Consider the following 14,570-nt stretch of genomic DNA (forward strand, 5'->3'; position numbering starts at 1 on the left):
AGCAAGTTTTCAGGTATCACCTGCTTCTAAATCAATTCTTAACTACACTGCAGAAGAGATTATAACATATATAGATGAGTCAGCAAATACAGCTTACTTCACAGGTTTCATTAAGTCAGATCAACATGGTCTGCATCTCAATCTCCAGTAAACCCCTAATATATGACATGACAAATCATGAACCTTTATCTGTAGCTTCTTCTGTATTTCCCTTAAGTCATGTGTACTATACAGGTCCCTATTCTGAAGAGAAAGGGGGTGCTATAGAAAGAAATGAAAAAAGGCTCCAAAACAATAAAGTTTAGTAGGAGGTGGAAATACTAGGGGGTAGGGGACAGGAAGTGTATAAAATAGCCATGGTTCAACTAGCCCATTCAAAATTTAGCATATTCTTAACACAACATTGTAAATCAACTATACTTAAAAAAAAAAAAAAAAGCCCTTTGAGAACAACTGTGCTGAAAAGAAATTAGCATATTCTTATAAATTTGAGTTTTAAATAAGGAATGCCATTTTATAAGACGTTTTAGTTAAGGGAAAAGGTAATAGCCTTTTTTGGGGGGAAGGAAGATAAAGAATAAAACAGAAGTATAAGAATAGGAGTAATAGCTGGCAATTTGACTCTTTCCCTGAGATAAATTTTGACCTTCTGGTTTAACATAAATTTTTCTATCTCCCCCATCAAAACTAAGAAACAAGGCCTTACATTTAAACTACAGCAAAGCTCCCATTTACAGGTATTTACACACATGTCCCTGAAAAGACGTGTACTCAATTGTTCATAGTGGCCTTATTTATAGTAGCCAAGAACTGGAAACAATCCAAATATCCTTCAAATGTGAATGGATAAACAAATTGCAGTATATCCACACAATGGAATACTATTCAGTAATAACAAGAAATGAACTACTTATGAACATAACAACATGGGTGAATCTCCAAATTATTATGCTAAGTGAAAAAAGACAGATACGACTATATAATGTATGAGTCAATTTATATGAATTGCTACAAAAAGCAACTATGACAGAAAGCAGATCCAGGGACCAGGGGTAGGAGACAAGATTAACTCCAAAGTGTGACAGAAATGCTCCACATCACGATCAAAGTGATGGTTACACAACTATTTTCAACTCTCGTAACTAAAACTGCACATTTTAAATGAGTAAGTTTTATTGTATGCAGATTTATCTCAATAAAATTGCTTTTTAAAAATAATAAGAGGGCTCCCCTGCTGGTGCAGTGGTTGAGAGTCTGCCTGCCGATACAGGGGACACGGGTTCGTGCCCCGGTCAGGGAAGATCCCACATGCCGCAGAGCGGCTGGGACCGTGAGCCATGGCCGCTGAGCCTGCGAGTCTGGAGCCTGTGCTCCACAGCGGGAGAGGCCACAACAGCGAGAGGCCCGCGTACTGCAAAAAAAAAAAAAAAAAGAAGAAGAAGAAGAAGAAAGGACAATGGAGTAGAGAAAGTCATTTTGGTTCAAAATATTACTCAGATTTATACCTATGCTAGGTAAAGGATAAATATTACAAGTATGAGTTACACCAAGATGAGCCACATAACTAATGAGTTCAAGTTTCTCCAAGTATCAGTTTTCCACTAAGTAATTATTTTATTTTTTACATTTTAAAATAATTTTCTAAAAAATTATCCTCATTTAGATATAAGCAGAAAAACAAACTTTTCCCTTTCTTACCTTCTCTCCATATCAACTTCTTATATAATTTCCAAAACCTGAAAATGATTTGGTACCTTAAACAAGATCAACTTGGACTGCTTTTTCAAATAACATGTTACTGGGGCTTCCCTGGTGGCGCAGTGGTTAAAAATCTGCCTGCCAGTGCAGGGGACCAGGGTTCGAGCCCTGGTCCAGGAAGATCACACATGCCCCAGAGCAACCAAGCCCATGCGCCACAGCTACTAAGCCTTCGCTCTAGGCCCAGCGAGCTACAACTACTGAAGCCCGCGCGCCTAGAGCCCGTGCTCCGCAACAAGAGAAGCCACCGCGATGAGAAGCACACGCACCGCAATGAGGAGCAGCCCCTGCTCGCCGCAACTAGAGAAAGTCTGCACACAGCAACAAAGATCCAATGCAGCCAAAAATAAACAAAGAAACAAATAAATTTATTTTAAAAAATAAAAGGCAGCATAGCTTATTCCTTTCATCAAGAATCACCTCTGAATGTTTCCTAATTCTTCATAAAATACAGAAAAAGCAATTTCCCCACACTTCTTTGTCCAATTACTAGTTATGCTACAAACTAATTTGTATGCTACAAACTCCTGAAGAGTTTATCAGATAAGAACTTTCATTAAAAACAAAAGTCCTTCTCCTGAAGAGTTTAGTAACCAGTAATCAAATATAAAACCTAAAGATTACCTTATAATAAGCTGGGTAATTTGAGGCCAAGAGATTTCTTCAGAGAACTTAAAAGAATCTTAAAGTATTAAAAAAAAACCCTGTAATTTGACACATTTTTACTCATTTACTACAAAGTTGAAATGCTCAAAACAACAGCTATTTTTTTAAAAAAAGAGTAGCCTTTTATTTAAACAATTTTTCTCAATTCTATTAGTATAATGGTTATATCAAAATTGCCAAGATAAAACACTCCCGGGTAAACACCTTCAATGAACCCATTCACTCATCACTGACTATATGCAGAGTTGTGAGGGATACAAAAAAAATAAGACACAAATCCAGCCTCAATGAGTTAGGTGTGGTCCTTTGTTCTCATAACTCTTACCATTTAAAAGTTTGAATAAATTAAACTGCTACTACCCATCTAATAAAAATGTTAATTTGAATAATTGGTGTTTTAAATACCATGTTCTGTTCACTGAGAATATATAGTTGATTTTTTAAAAGTTTCCAATAAACGTCAAACCATTTTTTGTCTATAAATCCTCTTGCATTTATCCCAGTTAATAGTTATCTTGCAGATAAATATTATCTGTTGCAAGTGAGATATGTATATATGGAGAAAAGTAAATATAAAAACACCACTACTTAGAAACAAAGCACATGTTAATACACAAGCCACTTTCCTGGTCAAATTTAGACCATGTAATTCAGCCCACTACATTTTAATAACACGAAATTTTAGGAGCCATCTGTCTTGCTCACCACTGTATTTCTAGTATCTGGCACACCTGCATAGAACAGGTGTTCTAGGCACTCAAATGTTTATACAATGGATTAACACTTGCATTTACCCACATCACGAAAACAAACCCTGAACCCCTATATATATCAATTATAGGAAATCCAATCACCTGTGTAAAAATCAAATTACCAGTCTTTTCCATCTTTAATTTTTAGGATCTATCTGGGAATGCTTTAACAGTGTAGAATACACTAATCCAGTTTAAATTAGCTCCTTTCCTCCTTCAGGCCATTAAATAGTGAAGCGGATTAATCTATGACAATCTAAAATTAGTGTGCCAGATGACAAGTCTGTGTTTAAAACTTTCTAATTTGTACTATATTCTCTTCAGGAATTTAATGTAACCCATAGGTCATTTAAAACATAAAAACTATATACAAATACAATCAAAGTAGTCTCTTTTTCACAGCATTACAACATCCTATGTGCGGGCTTCCCTGATGGCGCAGTGGTTAAGAATCTGCCTGCCAATGCAGGGGACACGGGTTCGAGCCCTGGTCCGGGAAGATTCCACATGCCACAGAGCAACTAAGCCTGTGTGCCACAACTACTGAGCCCGTGAGCCTAGAGCCCATGCTCCGCAACAAGAGAAGCCACCGCGGTGAGAAGCCCACTTGCCGCAACTAGAGAAAGCCTGCACTCAGCAACAAAGACCCAATTCAGCCAAAAAAAAAATCCTATCTGTATATTTTCACTACTTCTAATGCTGAAAAAACCACCAGTAATTTAAGTAATTTTCAAGTCTCCCTTAATTAAGAAAAAAAGCAGCATATTAGCTTTAAAACTACTTAAAAGTCAACACGTGAATCTCCCCTGATCTTGTTTCAATATTACATAGAGATCACCTCGATAATTTTAAGTTCCTATGTTAGTGATACCTGTAATTGTTTGGCAGGCCTAAATCAGTCATTCCAAGATCAGGCTTTTCTCTTCTGTTTCCATGTGTAGTTAAAAAACACAAAATAAATTACTAGGCACCATACTCTTTGAAGCCATTTAGCATTCAGCTGAAAATTGTTTCTACTTCATCAACAATAGGCCCTATAATAGCTCCTCATTTATTTGTCTTAAATCTGCTGGATGAAGTCCAACTAGCTCTAACATTAGCCTCAATATACTGCCAGGAAGTTAAAGTCCCAAGGACCTGACTTTAAGTCATACAGAACCAAAGACCAAGGAGAGTATGATTCAAAATTTCAAGAGATATGCAAGTTTAAGAAGTCTGAGTTTTCCTCAAAGGCAGAACAGTCTGACATAAATCTGAGCAATATTTTTTTGGATGCATCTCCTAAAACAAAGGAAATAAAAGCAAAAATATACAAATGGGACCTAATTAAACTTAAAAGCTTTTGCACAGCAAAGGAAACTAATGACAAAATGAAAAGACCAATCTACTGAATGGGAGAAAATATTTGTAAACGATATAAACAGCTTATACAACTCAACATCAAAAACCAAACAACCTGATTAAAAAATGGGCAGAAGAACTGAATAGACATTTTGCCAAAGAGGAAATGCAGACGGCCAACAGGCACATGGAAAGATGCTCAACATCGCTAATCACCAGGGAAACGCAAATCAAAACCACAATATCACCTTACACCTGTCAGAATGGCTATCTTCAAAAAGAACACATATAACAAATGTTGGCGAGGATGTGGAGAAACGTGAACCCTCGTACACTGTTGGTGGGGGTGTAAACTGGTGCAGCCACTGTGGAAAACATGCGGTTTCTCCAAAAACTAAAAACAGAACTAACATATGACCCAGCAATTCCACTCCTGGGTGTGTGTGTATATATATAGATATATATGTAAAACATCCCAAAACACTAATTCAAAAAGATACATGCACCCCAATGAGAAAATGAATAAGTATTTAATAGGAAAAAAAAACCCTGGCATCACGCTCTCTGCCTCAATCATTTCCAGAGGGTGAGGACCTAACCACATGGGAACACCATCAGTGCTATCCTCCTATACTAACAGAAAAGACAAAACAAGCCCTTCTTCACCAAGATGGCTATTTCTCATAAAGAACTGAGAACTGTATGAATTTTTCCCTGTTTTTTTTTTAAATAAAAAAGGTAACACATGAGGCAGGTGTACAAAAGTTTGATTTCATAGAACGAAGTTACAATATATCCATTATGCCTGTATTATTCCAAGGTGAATTTTGCAGAGAATAACTTGTGTGGTTAATGTGGTTAACGTGGTTTCTTTTCTTGCTTTTTCTAAACTTCTAAAACCAACTATGAAATAAAAGTTTCCATCAAAAAGATGGAGTGACCATTCAATATATATTCTGATTAAGCAAATGTAAACTATGAAATAATTAGACCTCCTGGGATTATGATCATTTAAAAATGCTCAGCTGGCGCTTCCCTGGTGGCACAGTGGTTGAGAGTACGCCTGCCGATGCAGGGGACACGGGTTCGTGCCCCGGTCCGCGAAGATCCCACATGCCACGGAGCGGCTGGGCCCGTGAGCCACGGCCGCGGAGCCTGTGCTCCGCAACGGGAGAGGCCACAACAGTGAGAGGCCCGCGTAAAGAAAAAAAAAAAGAAAAAAAAAAAAAGCTCAGCTGTGGCTAACACCTTATAGACACTCTAGGGTATAATTATCTTGCTACCTATGTACTGTGAATGTTACTTAAAACCTTTTTATCTATCCTAATTATTTAAGAAGCTAGGTCTAACAAATAGGTAATTAAAAAATATTTCACCTGCAGTACAAAATAATTCTACCTTTTCCTATTAATAAACACTCAGTTTCATTTTCCTCTGCTAAAAAAACTGACAGTCACTTAGACTCATCTGACACGCAAGATTTCTAGTTAGTATGAAATATATTTGTGTTTCTATAGTTATTCATACATTTTTGTTTTGTCTTAAGATATACCATAAATGTGAAATCAAGTGGCCACAACCAGCAAACCAGCATATTGTTCTCTCTTTACTAATAAACATCCTCAATTTATGTAGCATTCTCATTTTAAGAGTTAAGGTACTGAAAATATAAAACAGTTTCTACCCCAAAATGTCAAATGAATAATCACTGCAACTGATTTGGTCTTAACTTGAGAAATAAGCTTTCTCATTATCAAACAGTAAAATTTTAAATTCTAGAATTTTATCACCTGTTAACACTCACGGTCAGAGTGAGGTATTAAAGGTATGCATGTATTGAAAAATGGGATCTGTTTTTTTTTTTTTCTTCTATTTTTTTGGCCACGATGTGCAGCACGTGGGATCTTAGCTCCCCGACCAGGGATCACACCCATGCCCCCTGCAGTGGAAGTGCCTTAACCACTGGACCACCAAGGAAGTCCGGAATCTGTTTATTACAGACAACCAAACCAAGGATATTGATGACAAATTGGCAAGGCTCTGTGCTATTTTTCTAAAATATTTTACTCCTGATTTTCATGGGAAGACAGCACTATAAAAATTTTATCTACATGGAACTCATTCTGTAAAAGGAATCTGACAAGAGGTCCTGGTAACCCATTTCCTTCAAAGGGATAATTATTCTGAGAAAACTATCAAATTAGAAGAATAAAATATGGTTGGAGTTTAATCATATACAAGCTGGCAATTAAACATCTAAATTCATCAGGGATTCTTGTGATCATTTACATTTTCTCTGATTATCATTTACACTTTCTCTGATTTCATGTGCATGTCCCCCTTGCCCCATTTCCTCTGATAAATAAAGCAACTAACGAATAGTTACTGACATCTTACTGACTAAAAAGACAATATAAATTCAAAAAGAGTCATGTACCACAATGTTCATTGCAGCTCTGTTTACAATAGCCAGGACATGGAAGCAACCTAAGTGTCCATCGACAAATGAATGGATAAAGAAGATGTGGCATATGTGTACAATGGAATATTACTCAGCCATAAAAAGAAATGAAACTGAGTTATCTGTAGTGAGGTGGATGGACCTAAAGTCTGAAGTAAGTCAGAAAGAGAAAAACAAATACCGTATGCTAACACATATATATGGAATCTAAAAAAGAAACACACAAAAGGTTCTGAAGAACCTAGGGACAGGACAGAAATAAAGACGTAGATGTAGAAAATCGACTTGAGGACATGGAGGGAGGAGGGTAGGCTGGGACGAAGTGAGAGTGGCATGGACATATATACACTACCAAATGTGAAACAGATAGCTAGTGCAAAGCAGCTGCATAGCACAGGGAGATCAGCTTGGTGCTTTGTGACCACCTAGAGGGGTGGGATTGGGAGGGTGGGAGGGAGATGCAAGAGGGAGGGGATATGGGGATATATGTATATGTACAGCTGATTCACTTCGTTATACAGCAGAAACTAACAAAACATTGTAAAGCAATTATACTCCAATAAAAATGTTAAAAAAAATAAAGAATGACTGCTCAGTTAAAAAAAAAAAAGACAATATAACATTTAATGAAATCTTACTCTGGAATTAATTCCTTTGATGATTTCTTTTCCTCCTACTTGTCAAATGGGTCACACCTATGATGATCATTATCTTCTGAATCAAAACCTAGGATGTGTGATCTAACAGGATAGAATATTCTATTGAAAAAAACATGTACCTTTGGAGAGGGTGTAGAAAAGGGGCAGAAACATCAGGGTACCTCAAATTTCTGTACTGCTTCCAAGTATGTGACTGTATTTTATGGATGCCAAAAAGTTGATATTTCTGAAATATTTCAAAAGTTTAGAAGCCAATAAAAAATACTTGAAAACTGGAATGTCCAAAGATGTATGGCTCCTGGGACCTGTATCTCAATATCTCATCACCTGCTATTTGTCTTTTTATCTACAAAGTTCAAGTTTCAAAGCTCTAACTAGCAGGTCTGAGTAAATGTCTTCCAAGTATGACTCTAGCCTAGAACTTTCTCCAGAGTTCTCTTTTTGCTAACTGCCTAGAAATTCACTTAGATGTCTCATCAACTCTGTCAGTTAAAAAATCATGGGGCAGGACAAACTAAGAGAAGCTAGTAGCTCAATCAGAGTAGCAGGACAAGATAAGAATAGAAATGAGAGGGTCCATGATAAATTCTTTACCTGCATTGTCTCCTCTAATATTCACAATTTTAAGTAGGAATATTATCACCTCCATTTTAGAAATGAGGGAACTGAGGCCTCGTGAGATTATGGAACTTGCTCAGGTCAAACAGCTAGTAAGTGGTAAAGCAAGGATTTGAATCCAGGGAGTCTGACTTCAAAGCCCACGCACCTATACATGCTAAAACCCCAAGAAGAGACACGATATAGATTCTAACAGGTGAGTTGTAGTGACTGGTCAATTCAAGAAGCATTCCCAGAGCACCAAGTACGTGCCAGATACAAGGGAGACCAAAGAAAGATCTGAATTTAAATCCCTGCTTTACCACTTAATAGCTATATAACCCAAGTCTCCAGCTTAACTCTCAAATGATTCAGAAAAAATATGCCTATATTTGTACACACACACACACACACACACACACACATACACACACACAGAAGACAGAATATGATAAAGCAGATGGGACAAAGCGTAACAATTGATAACCTAGGAAAAGGGAATGGGAGCTCTTTGTAATGTTTATGCAACTTCTATATGAAACTAAATCAAAATAAAAAGTTATAGAAAGAGCTTCCCTGGTGGCGCAGTGGTTAGGAATCTGCCTGCCAATGCAGGGGACACGGGTTCGCACCCTGGTCTGGGAGGATCCCACATGCCACGGAGCAACTGGGCCGGTGTGCCACAACTACTGAACCTGCACTCTGGAGCCCACGAGCCACAACTACTGAGTCTGCACTCCGGAGCCCGCGTGCCACAACAACTGAGCCCATGTGCCGCGGCTGCTGAGGCCTGCGTGCCTAGAGCCTGTGCTCTGCAATGAGAGGCCACCACAACGAGAAGCCCATAAACTGCAGCAAGGGGTAGCTCCCGCTCAGTGCAAGTGGAGAAAAGCCTGCACGCAGCAACGAAGACGCAACGCAGCCAAAAATAAAATAAAATAAAAAATTTTAAAAAGTTACAGAAAAATTCACAATGGTATCAAAACATAAAATTCTGTGACTTTCTCTGGTAGCATTCAGCAGCTTAGGTTTAAAAGCAGAGTATATAGGGCTTCCCTGGTGGTGCAGTGGTTGAGAGTCCACCTGCCGATGCAGGGGACACGGGTTCGTGCCCCGGTCCGGGAAGATTCCACATGCCGCGGAGCGGCTGGGCCCGTGAGCCATGGCCGCGGAGCCTGTGCGTCCAGAGCCTGTGCTCCGCAACGGGAGAGGCCACAACCACTGAGAGGCCCTTGTATCGCAAAAAAAAAAAAAAAAAAAAGCAGAGTATATAAACAGTAGAATTGCTCCAAGACTAGAAGCTAAGAATACTGCGAAGAAAAGTAATTGAAGAAGGAACTGAAGCTAAGGAAAAGACGAAACAACAGGTGTTGAAAGTGGATGTCTTAATCAAGCTTAAGACTAAGTGTGGTGGGAAAAAGGGAGCGAGAATTGGAATGACAGGAGGCTACAGCCAGAAAAATAGGAGATTAGCATTCAACATTAGTTATTCGTCATTTAAGAAATGCAAATTAACCCCACAATGAGATGCCATTCCACATCTACTAGAATGGTTAAATTCAAAAAGACTTACTATATATACTAAATGTTGGTGAGGGTAAAGTGAAACACTCATGCATTACTTGGTAGGAATGTGAAAGACACAGAAACTTAAGAAAACAGTTTAGCCATTTCCTATAAACATGCAGTTATCACATGACCCACTAATTCCAGTTTTAGGTTTCTACCTAAGAGAAACAAAAATGTATGCCACACAAAAACTTACACATAAATGTTCATAGCAGCATTATTCAGACTAGCCAAAAACTGGAAACAATCCAAATGTCCATCAGTTGGTAAATGGATAAATACAATATGGTATATATCTACACAATGAATACTATTTGGCAATAAAAAATGATTAAGCCAAGACAATTCAATGGAGAAAGGACAGCCTTTTCAACGAACAGTGCCAGGAAAATAGGATATCCACGCAAAAGAATGAAGCTGAACCCTTTACCTTATACCACATGCAAAAATTAACTGAAAATGGATCAAAAACCTAAACATAAGAGCTAAAACTACAAAACTCCTAGGAGAAAACATATGGCAAAAGATATAAACACTGAATTTGGCAATGATTTCTTGGATATGATACCGAAAGCACAAGCAAAAAAAGGAAAAACATAATTTGGACATTATCAAAACTGTAAAATTTTGTCCATCAAAGGGCACTATCAACAGAGTAAAAAGACAACCCACAGCATGGGAGAAAATATTTGCAAATGATTTACCTGATAGGCAATTAATATCTAGAATATATAAAGAACTCCTACAACTCAACAAACAACCTAATCCAAAAATGGGCAAAGGACTTGAATAGACATATCCCCGAAGAAGGTACACCCAAGCATGGACCATAAGCACATGAAAAGAGGCTCAATATCACTAATCATTAAGAAATGCAAATCAAAACCAGAATGAGATACCACTTCATATCATTAAGATGGCTATTCTCAAAAAGTCAGTACGTTTTGGCAAGGATGTGGAGTAATTGGAAGCTTCGTGCGTTGGTGGTGGGAATGTAAAATGGTGCAGCCTCTATGGAAAAGAGCTTGGCAGTTCCTCAAAAAGCTAAATATAGGACTGCTATGATCCAGCAATTCCACTTCTGGGCATATACCCAAAAGATTTGAAAGCAAGAACTAGAACAGATATTTATATACTAATGTTTATACCACCATTACTCACAATAGCCAAAAGGTAGAAACAACGCCATGTCCATGGATGGATGAATGGATAAACAAAATGTGACATATATACATACAATGGAATATTATTTAGCCTTGCAAAGGAGTGAAATTCTCATATATGCTACAAGATGAATGAACCCTGAAGACATCATGCTAAGTGAAATGAGCCAGACACAAAAGGATAAATGCTGTTTAATTCCACTTAAGAAAAAAGGAAAAAAAGGGGGAAAAAAAGAAGAAAAAAGAAAAGAAAAAAATGGACCAAGCTAATTATAGATATGGAAGGGAAAAAAAAAGAAAAGGATGAAGCTAATGATAGACGGATATACCTCAAAAACATCCTAGGTGAAAGAAGCCAAACTCAAAAGACCATGTATTTTATGATTCCCATTTATATGAAATGCTGAGAAAGAGCAAATCTACAGAGATAGAGAAGCAGACTATTGGTTGGATACCCAGGACTGGGGATGGAAATGAGTCCTGTTTAAAAACAGACTCAAGGGATCTTTCTGGAGTGATGGAAATGTTCTAAAACTGCAGCGTGGTAGTAATTACACAACTCTGTAAATTTATTAAAAATTACTGAACACTTATTAAATGGGTGAATTTTATGGTATGGAAATTACACCTCAATAAAGAAAAAAATTTTACTCACCAAATTGGCAATCACTCAAAAATGAACATACCTACTGGTTTATTATGCAGTTAAACTAGCTTTTATTGGGTTGGCCAAAATGTTCATTCGGGTTTTCTGTAAGATGGCTCTAGTAGCACTTAGTTGCCTTTAACTTATTCGAAACAATTTTGTTAGATTGTATGTGACAGCTGTCATATCAGCATGCATTAGAAAAACTTACCAAAATTGGTGAATTTTTGTGTAAACATTTTTGGCATACGCTTTATTATATCAAGAAAGGTAAAAATGCAACTGAATTGCCAAAAAAGATTTGTGCACTGTGTGGAGAAGGTGCTTTAACTAATCTAATGTGTCAAAAGTGGTTTGTGAAGTTTTGTGCTGGAGACTTCTTGCTGGACAATGCTCCACGGTCGGGGAGACCAGTTGAAGTTGATAGTGATCAAATCAAGACATAATTGAGAACAATAAACGTTATACCACGCAGGACCATAGCCAACATACTCAAAATATCCAAATCAAGCGTTGAAAATCATTTGCACCAGCTTGGTTATGTTGATTGCTTTGATGTTTGAGTTCCACAAAAAAAACCTTCTTGACCATATTTCTGCATGCAATTCTCTACTTAAATGTAATGAAAAAGTTGTTTTTAAATTGTGACAGGCGAAGAAAAGTGGATACTGTACAATAAGGTGGAATGGAAGAGATCGTGGGACAAGTGAAATGAACCACCACCAACCACACCAAAGGCTGGTCTTCATCCAAAGAAGGTGATGTTGTGTATACGGTGGGATTGGAAAGGAGTCCTCTATAATGAGCTCCTTCTGGAAAACCAAACGATTAATTCCAACAAGTACTGCTCCCAATTAGACCAACTGAAAGCAGCACTCGACAAAAAGTGTCCAGAATTAGTCAACAAAAAACGCATAATCTTCCATCAAGATAACCCAAGACTGCATGTTTCTCTGATGACCAGGCAAAAACTGTTACAGCTTGGCTGGTAAGTTCTGATTCATCTGCCATATTCACCAGACATTGCACCTTCAGATTTCCATTTATTTAGGTCTTTACAAAATTCTCTTAATGGAAAAATTTCGATTTCTTGGAATACTGTAAAGGGCACCTGGAACAGTTGTTTGCTCAAAAAGATAAAAAGTTTTGGGAAGATGGAATTATGAAGTTGCCTGAAAAACGGCAGAAGGCAGTGGAACAAAAGGGTAAATATGTTGTTCAATGAGGTTCTTGGTGAAAATGAAAAATGTGTCTTTTATTTTTACTTAAAAAACCGAAAGCACTCTTTGGCCAACCCAATACATACTTTGTTGGTGAGAATATAAAGTAGTACAACTTTTCCCCAGAACAACTTAAAAATGCATGTACACTTTGACCCAAGATTCCACTTCTATGAATTTATCCTAAGGACATACTGATGGCAGCACTGTTTCTCAGAGTAAAAAAAATTACTCCCTAAGCAAAAAGGATAGCGGGTTGGTTAAACAAACTATGGTACTTCATACAACAGAACACTATGGAGCCATTGACAATGATGTCATCACTTAAGAGATTTATGTAAAGCATCTTTAGTGCAGGGGCTGTTTCCTTTAATGTTGTATCTTTAGCAACTGGCACACTGCCTAGCACAGAGCAGGCATTAATATGCTTTGAGTGAATAAAGAATAATTACATGGTAAGATTTCACAATAAACCCTAAAATTACACACACATAAAACATCTGGGTGTTTTCAACAGTATTTGCATTATGACTCCTCATTCCAAAAACTTTAAAACATATGTGTAGAGGAAAAAAAGATATAGGCAAAATATCCATTTTCATCTCTAGATAGCTAGATTATGAACGATTTTTTTTGTCTATTTACTAAATTTTTAGTAATTATCATGTATTATACTTCTATACTCAGAAAAAAATTTCTGGGGTGGAATTGTTTCAAGCAGCGATAAGGTCTCAGGCTTGGTCTTTGGAATAGATTGCTAAAGCTCTGTGGAGACAGAAGTCAGGAAGTTTATAAAAATTTATTAAAAGTTTATTGATTCAATAAATATTAAGTGAGCACATTTATGTGCCAACCACTGTTCTAGGCACTGAGGATAAAAGAATACATTAAAAAAAAAAAGAATACATTAAAAAAACCAAAATCCCTGAATTCACAGAAGTGGAAAGTCACTTGGATGGCTAAACAGGAGAAAAAAGAACTTAAATCAGGTGCCAAAATCCTCAATAAACATGAAGATGATATAGATGAGACAATGGACAGGAGAAACAGTCATATTAGAAGGATCACAGGATTTCTGCTTGGAAGAGCAATGGTTTGACAAAGGGAGTTAGAAAACACAGACCTCACTCCCCTTTTAACAAGAATCAACAGCCACCGCTTGAGAAGACCACAGGAAAGTGGCGGTCTTTGGGAAAGCTTCAGTTAGGGCAGGTGACAAAGGAATATTCTGTGAAGAGTTAAGTATCTGAAGCAACTGAGATGTCTTTCAGTAGGGAAATGGATTAATACACTGTGGTACAACCACACAATGGAATATTATTCAGTGCCAAAAAGAAATAAGATAGCAAGCCATGAAAAGACATGAAGGAAGCTTAATGCGTATTACTAAGAGAAAAAGCCAAACTGAAAATGCTACATATGGTGTGCTTCCAACTATATGACATCCTGAAAAAGGTAAAACTTTGGAGACAGTAAAAAGATCAGTGTTGTCAGGGGCAGAAGAGGAGAGGGAAGGGTTAAACAAGAGGAATATAAAGGATTTTTAGGGCAGTGAAAAAACTCTTATGATACTATAGTGATGCATACATCTCCTTGTATGTTTGCCCAAATCTACAGAATATATAACAACGAGTGAACTCTAAAGTAAACTATGAGCTTTGGGTGATAATGATGTGTCAATGCAGGTTCATCATTTTTAACAAATGTACCATTCCAGTGAGGAATGTTGATAATGGGG

The 14,570-nt window shown here is 37.3% G+C and overlaps 1 protein-coding gene across 9 annotated transcripts in view; it reads right to left on the bottom strand.

Annotated features, from left to right (window-relative positions):
- The window catches only part of ZFAND6 (zinc finger AN1-type containing 6), a 74,862-nt gene that overhangs the window by 37,508 nt on the left and 22,784 nt on the right, over positions 1–14,570 (bottom strand). Inside the window, exon 1 of one of the 9 annotated variants that reach the window (XM_067698702.1) lies at positions 7,757–7,777. The exons of the other annotated variants lie outside the window; for them this stretch is intronic. The gene's annotated coding sequence lies outside the window, so the exon portion shown is untranslated. Of the gene's footprint in view, positions 1–7,756; positions 7,778–14,570 lie in introns of those variants that run through there. 9 annotated transcript variants of the gene reach the window in all.

The sequence above is a fragment of the Pseudorca crassidens genome, chromosome 1, assembly GCF_039906515.1.
Source record: "Pseudorca crassidens isolate mPseCra1 chromosome 1, mPseCra1.hap1, whole genome shotgun sequence".
Taxonomy (NCBI): domain Eukaryota; kingdom Metazoa; phylum Chordata; class Mammalia; order Artiodactyla; family Delphinidae; genus Pseudorca; species Pseudorca crassidens.